At 43.7% G+C, this 8,033-nt stretch overlaps 1 pseudogene; it reads right to left on the bottom strand.

Moving 5' to 3' along the window:
- Window positions 1-335: 335 nt before the first annotated feature.
- On the bottom strand, window positions 336-436 carry LOC119250584 (U6 spliceosomal RNA; annotated as a pseudogene).
- Window positions 437-8,033: the final 7,597 nt, after the last annotated feature.

The following is an 8,033-nucleotide window of genomic DNA, read 5'->3' on the forward strand; positions in this document are numbered from 1 at the left end:
TGTGTGTGCATATATACATGTGTGTATATGTATGTGTATGTGTGTGTGTGTGTGTGTGTGTGTACTCTGACATTTTCTTCCAGTCTGATACATGCATTTGGTCTCTACATACGGTGTCCCCCTTGATGGAGTTTTTTACTTTTATGTAGAAAATTCTGTTGATCTTTCTGCCTATTGAGTTTTAAATCTTATAAGAGAAGACCTCTGGATAACACTTTATAGTTAACACTCTTAGGATTTGAGGCGTCTCTGGTCAACATGTGTGCTTTCTTTTTTTCTTTATTGATACAATTTTGGTTTACCACACTATATATGATTTAGGGGAATATGTTCACACAAATATGGGATGCTTCATAAATTTGCATGTTATCCGTACACAGGAGCCATGCTAATTGTATCTGTATTGTTCCAATTTTAGTATATTGCTGCCAAAGCAAATATTAACTTTTTTTTCCTAATGAATAAAATCAGAACTCTGAAAGCCCACCTGCCCCTTCCCTGAGAACCTTCACTTCACCAGGTGACAAGTCACTGTTCATGCTTGTGAGTTACCATTGACTTCATTGACTCACTGTGCTCTCTCTCCCTCTCTGCTATTGCAGACTCATGTGCTCTCCCCTCCCTGAGCAGCAATGCAAGCTCTGCTTCTTTGGGCAGGACCCCTGTCAAGTCCTCACCAAGCAGTCACCCATCCCAGAACCACTACATCTTCCTGCCTCTTGGGGAACAATCTCCGGTGTACCCCCAATCCTCCACCCAGTGTGCCTCATTAGCCCAGGCTGTGTGGCTACTGGGCACAACTCTGCAGAGGGGCAAAGCCGGCTCCAGATGCACTCAGACAGGGCTTGGCTTGATGCCATTTGTAAGCAGTGACTGATAAATTCAGAGCTTCAGATCAGATAAAACTTTGATAAATGGTTTTTCAGTGCACTGGTTGCAATACCTACTCCTGTCTATTCTGAGCCACCTGCTGCAATCAGTTTCATTTTGTTTAATCAACAGCACAGGCAACAATGCTTGAAAAGCATCACACCAGAGAGAGATGGCAAAGATAGTTCCCTGCTGAAGGCTACTCTGAGACAGGAAAGTACAAAAACTCACAGCCCTGCTCAGAACCCTCCAGGGTCTGGCCAATGCAGTCTTCTTCCTCCATCTTGGTAGTTGAATAGTTGAGTGCGCTGGTCAGCACTCAAATCTGAGTATCAACATTCCTTAAAGGGCTGCCTCATCTGCCTATCTGTACCTAAAGAAAGAGGTAACCAGAGGTGAAAGTGCATCTGTGCCTTCAATAGACCCATGGGCCTATTCTTCACCTACATAACACCCCATGAATTAGAATTACCCAGATAAAATTGTGTTCACCTAGCAAAGAGGCAAGTAAGTTGTGCCTGTTCATAAGGGGAACACAGTTGAAGACATTCTCTTTACATTCAGGTGCACAATTCAGCCCTGCTCAAGTCTTTCAACACAATAGACAGCTCTATATGCCCACACACAAATAACTTGAGTCTCTCCCCTGACCCCACAGACTAGAACTCTTGTGACATCAGCCTTCACTTCCATAGGAGTGAAGAAAAAAGAGTGGTTTTCCCAGGAAGGAAGCTGTGTGAAGAGATGAGTGTACAGTGCTTGCCTCTGGCAGAAACAAACACAGAACCAACACAACTCTGGCTCAAACATCCTTGGGCTTAGAAATTCTCTGAATCAGCTGCTTCCTCTATAAAAAGAGGGGAGTGGGCAGGTTTAGGAGATGGCAAAAACCTGATTTCAAAGCCCAGCTCTGTCATTGTCTGGCTGTGCAACCCCAGGCAGGTTAATGTACATCTCTGATCTTGATTCCTTATCTGTAAAATGGAGATTTAGATCTTATGGTGCATCACCTACCTAGTCATTCTGGAAATACTAATTCAACTCTTGCTGAGCTCTAGGCAGAGTTGTAGGTGCTGGGGATGGTGGTGAACAAATACATGAACTATGTAGGGTTCAGTGCTGCATCTAGGTGCTAAGCAAATAATGGCTGTTATCATTCTTACTACTGCTAATGAGTTTTGTCATGAGAAGCCACTGAAATTAAAGTATGTTGGTGCATTTTACATGCATAAAGCTCTCTGCAGATATTAGCTACTATTATTTCTTCTATGAGTCAAACTTTAAAAGAAGGCCAATTGGTTAGTCTGAGTCCCTTTCAGTGATCCCAGTAGTTGCCACTAGTTCTTATTACTTGTCTGTCCGGCTCCACACAACCACCCTACAGTTCCACAAGCAGGAAGGACATCAAACTTCTCTCCCTCCAAGTCCCAATGTGTCACTTTTGCTGTGTGTTTCTCAGTTATTGCAGCTTCAAGCAAAAATACCTGGGTTTAAAGTTGTATATATCTGCATGTGAATATATGAGTTAGGTAAGAGGTAGACAGATAAAAAGACAGACAGGCAGGCAGATAGATAGATAGATAAATAAGTAGGCAGGTAGGCAGGTAGGTAGACAGATATAACTGGAGCCATAATTGCCTACATCGGTAAAGACATCTTAAGGCAACCCCCAAAAGAATGGATGCTCTACAAAACTAAATTGAACTGATCCCAAAAAAAGATCAGGGAGAGGAGGCCACACTTGTCAATTCCTGAGTAGGAGGGGCCATTGCAAATGCAAGACTGAGTAGAATTCAAGTGGGCAGTTCTCTCTGTGGAAAGAAGCAACTCACTTGTGGGCCTTTATCCATGCATGACAAGTGCTGGGACCAGAAAGGCAACATGAGGGAGAGAGGATGAACTTGTGTTGCTGCAGAAATCAAGGTCAGTCCAGATTTGGGGCAACATCAAAGCTCACCACTTCCAGCTCCTGCTGCAGTGAGCAGCTAGGTCCTGTGAGAGACCTCCTGCTCCAGCACCAGGGATCCTGGGACCCCTCAGCATTGTTCCAGTGGCCACAAACCAAGCCACGCTCAGACACAGTCACCAGACTTACAGGGACTGCCACCTCCCTGAAGGTGTCCAGAGAGAACCCAACCCTCACTCACCCAGCCCCCCATCACAAAGGTAAAATCAGGATGGAAACCCAAGGACCCATTTTTGTACTTAATTTCCATTGATTAAAAAAATATGTAAATGCAAAGATGTTGACACGATTAAGCCATTATGGTCTATTGTGCAATTATTTCTTTGATAGTTCATGACGGCTCAATTGGAGGCATAATGGACTATTATGCAATGACATCTTTGCAGAGTTTTTTTTTGCTTGTTTTCCTCTTTTCCTTAATTTTCTTCCCTTCATCTTTCCTCCTTTAAAAAAAAAGGGACAGAATTTTTCATTTGCAGATCATTGACTTTTTAATGTCAGATTATTTACTCAATAGTCAATAACGATGCCTTTGGATTCATTATGGGCTATCGTGTAAATAGCTAATTGCATTAATTACAGCCTTTTTACAAATGTTTAGTTTGCAGCTCATCACACCCATGGACTGTGTAATTGCTGCTGGCGGGGCTGATGGGCAGGCACAAGCCCTGGGTGTCTGCTTGGTGACAGGGACATGTCTGTTGCTTTTGTTTCAACCTGACCAAGTTATAACCACTAACCACATCTGTGTGAGTGTGTGTGCCTTTGCTAATTTGCATGTGTGCACGTGCATGTGTGTGTGTGTGTGTGTGTGTGTGTGTACGGGCACTATGGGTGTATGCATTTGTCATTTACATCACTTAATATTTATAAAGATGAGTGATTACTCCTATGCAGTTGAAAATTTTACTTTGAAAAAACATAATGCTAATTTATAAAAGAAGAAAAAGTCCATCATTTGGAAAGGACAAAGTGTTAAGACATAGTGAGTCCCATGAAACCTCTTCCTTTTTCAGATTGTAGTTAGTGATTTTGAGAATGGACTCACACCTGGGGGTCTGCAGAATAAAACTCCCAGGAACTGGCTGGCAGACTCATGAGGTGCATTGTCTCCTGGTACATACGGATTTATATTTTTGGACTGAGATTCCAAAGGAAGCTCTCTGAATATCTTCCCAGTGCCATATTTTACGTGGACATTTCAGATAAACTGAGATCCAAGATGGGTGGGAGCTGCCCTGATCCAATGCGGGTTCATGTGACTCCTTGTAGCAAAGCGAGGACTCCCTGTTTTCAATGTTGACTCCTCTTTGAACTCCCCACCTACATTCTCAGAGCCCCAGCTGCATTGGTCTCCCTGCTTTCTTTGTTTCCCATGATTCCCTTTGTTCTCTTCCCATACTCTTCCCTAGGAGGACTTCACACCCTACACTGCTTGGGATAACCCCTCCCTGGTCAAGATGGAGTGATTTGCATGACAGGTTGGGTGATACATTCAGAATAGGAGGGGAAAGTCTTAATCACTCTTTGAAGACAAGCCATGACACATACTAGGGATCAGATCCAGTAGGCACCCTTTGAGTAAGGAGACTGAAGAGACTTGCCTGAAACCAACAAGGCCATTCTCTAAAATTAGGGTTAACCCCACAGCTCACTTGGCACCAGCCTCACTTGCAAATGAACTTCCTGCAAAATGCCCATCCAGGTGTCACCTCAGTTTAGTACAGAGCCTACAAAAGAGGCACCAGCAAGGTTCAGAAGCCTTCGGAGCCAAAGGAAGCATTCATGGACTCATGGCCCACGCAGACATGCTCCCTTCCTCCTGACAAAAGTGCTGCAGGTCCCAAGACCTGAACTTGTACTTAGCAGACTGGTGAAATAAGTATTCATGGGTTATGCTCATGTTAAGGTCTACCTTCCAAAATCTCATGTAGCTGAACATAATCCAAAGGACTTCAACATTACCAAGACTTTCTGAACATGCCAGAAAAATGATTACCATTCTTGTTTTTTTTTTTTTTTAAGTTAGTATTAGGATTGTATTAGAAGTCCACTTCCAGGTAAGGCACTAACAGACAGTGGTTGCATGCTCTGTGAGGCATTACTTGTCTTGGATGGTAAATTTTACCTCCCCAACTATAACCAAAAACTTGATCCTTAGAAACACAATGCTCATGTAGATTCTGCTAGGCACCAGAGCACGAAAATAAATGTAGATATTGAAAGGCATTTTCAAAAATTGAAGTCAGAAGAACAGAGGCTTGGAAAGTATCCTTCAAATACTAGAAAATTTATTGTGCAGAAATCCTTCTCCAAGCAATCTAGGAGCAAACTTTCAGGGATGCAGGAACAACGGATCAGATGGTCTCTAAAAGGAGGCATGTGGCCCACATGTGGCCAGTACAGACAGGCTTCCTTCCACCTGCTCAGGGTGACAACGTGCTCCAGGTCCTTAGGTCCTTTAGTCCCAACACCTGGACTTGTACTGACCAGACTGGGAGATGCCCCTGCACCTGAGGCACATTCCCCCCACCTTCAGAGTGTGTCCTCCTCTCTCTGTTAAATATTAGTAGTCAGTAATTAAAATAATACTTCTAAGAGCAAAGGAAAATATATCCAGTTTGGATAGATCCTCTCTGGATCTATCCAGACAGAAGAAAAAATATACAAGGGACTAGCTTAGGTGACATTATGACAGGTATCATTCAATTAAAAAAAAAGAATGTGAAACCATGACATCATAAAGCACATTACATGTTAATGTCCTCTTTTTTTCAACCTAGGGAATAAATGATACATGTCTCCTACTTAGAAATTATAGGTGCCTAAATTTATTTAGGTAATTCCACTAAAAATTGGAGATTCTTGAGCAGAGAGAGAGTAAGTGCTTGCTAATTGGAAAAGCACTAAGTCTGTTGCAAGTGTCAGAAAGCAATGTCAATACCGCTTAAGTCAAAAGGACAGATATTAACCCATCCTCTGGGTATCTCTTGGAATAAAGAACAGGAATGTGTGGGTCTTGAAAGCCCCAGCAGCAGAGCATTCAGGACCCTTCCCATTCCATCTCTACTCCATCTGCCACCACTTTCTGCTCCTCCCTGCCAAAATGGGCACCATGACAGTCAACACCTCCACATTTCCACTGCTGGAAGGAAAAAGACTTGTCTTCTGGGTCCCAAGGCCAAAAACGTCCAATTATTAAGCAGCCACCACTGAACCTACCAACAGTAGGCTCGTTAGAATCATACACCCTCCCGATATATGAATGTAGCAGTCTGAGTGGGGTGGGTGCTCAGAGAAGAAAGAACAAGAGGGAAAAAGACAGAGAAAACAGGTATTCCCTGTACACAGGCACTGACAGTGATTGTGACCAACCCATGACCAGGTACAGTTGATGAGCAGCAGTAGGGACCTAAACTGAGGTTTCAGACAATTAACAAGCCTTTGCCAAGCGCTTGGGGACATGAACCAGCAGGAGAGAAAGTTAAGACATGACCCCTGACCTCATGTAGCCTGGAGTCTTCCCCAGACAGATGGATTTAACTGGCAAGTGTTGTGGTGTCAATTGATGGTAACAGTCCAATAACTGAGCCTGGTCAGGAGGTTGGGGAGACGACAGATGGTGTGAATTGGGATTTGTATCTGCAGCTCTCAGAACAGGGCTGTGGGGCAGAGTAAGAGGGAAGGGGTTGGGGAGCGTTCCTGCCTGCAGATACTTGGAGCAGCAAGTAGGCCCACCTTCCAAGGCTGACACCCTATGTTCCTTCAAATACCTGATGAAATCTACTGTCCCTATAAAATTCTTCTGGCAAGCGTACATAATCCCCTGAGATCAAGGAGATCCTTACTTAGTTTCCCAGGGAGAGGTTGAATTGGACTTGGAATTTCCAAAGTTTCAGAGAAGCAAACATTGTTATCCACAGGTGCAGCTTGTGGACCTTCATGCTTCCCACCATCCCATCTGCAGTGCACACATTCACCCTGGAAATCACCTGCAAATCACCAGCTCAACTCCAAGACATTGAAATGGCTACTTTGTGAAAATCACCCTTCTCCTTGCACACACAGGCCAGGTGGCACTGGGACCTCACTCGAAGAAAACCCAATTTAATCAACTGGTAGCAGGGTGGCACAAGGGGTTAAGGGGCAATCCATGAAGCTATCCACAGCCACGGCAGCACGAGTTTGATCCTCAGCCAGGGAGCTGCCCACATGGCGCAGCAGACCTCTCCTGTCTCACCTGCTGCTCCCCTCAGCAGTGGATTTCAGTCAGTCTGCCTGTTCTGTTCCCCGCTCTGTCTCTGGTGAATCCTCTCACCCTCCATACCTCTGGCCAGTTCTTTTATGCATAAATAAATAAATCTTAAAAAAATAATCAACTGGTAGCAGACTGGGGAATACCTCAGATTATGAAGATAATTCACACCATAAATAATTCATTAAGTCTTCCATAATATCAAGATTCCAGTTTTTCAAATAAGTGCATTACCAAAAATTTGTTACTTGTACAAATTTTCAGGAATATGCAAAACACGCCATGTAATTAAAATATTTAAAGCACTGGGAAGATTAGAGCAGGAAGTGACCATAGGAATGTGCTAGCCCAGTGGTTCTCAAAATCAAGAGCGCCTGTGACTTGTCACCACCTGCGACTTGTCCAAAGGACCCTGCGGGCCTTCCCCATTCTGATTCCACAGGCCAGGCGCAGACTCCGTGAGCACGATGCTGCAGAAAATCACTTTGAGAAACGCCCTGCTCACTACTTAGAGAACAAAAGCCCCATGAGCTTCAAGGACTCCAGCCACAGGACTTGAGCAGAGGCAGGACTAGAACCCAGAACCCCGAGGCCCCCAGACCCAGCCTCCTGCTCAGTGACGGCTTTTCCATAATGCCTAGATGATTAATGATTTCAACAACTGGAATATTTTATCTCTAATTCTGATAAGCAACAATTATTTCCCAGAGGGTGGGGTAAATAGAATAGAAGGGAGAAGATAAGGATGTTTTATAAATTGGAAGAGAAGCCTCTGGTCTCAGATTAATCCACACAACTTTACTCTAAAGACAATTGCATTTACTTTTTTTTTTTTTAACTTTGAAGCAGTAGGCGGAAAGCCAGTGATAAAGAAGAAAATCAAATGAAAGCTCAAGACTTCTTCCAATAAAGAATGTAAGGCAAACTTTTAATGCACATGAT

This window comes from Talpa occidentalis, unplaced genomic scaffold (genome assembly GCF_014898055.3).
Source record: "Talpa occidentalis isolate TD23 unplaced genomic scaffold, MPIMG_talOcc4v2.1 talOcc4.17, whole genome shotgun sequence".
Lineage (NCBI taxonomy): Eukaryota > Metazoa > Chordata > Mammalia > Eulipotyphla > Talpidae > Talpa > Talpa occidentalis.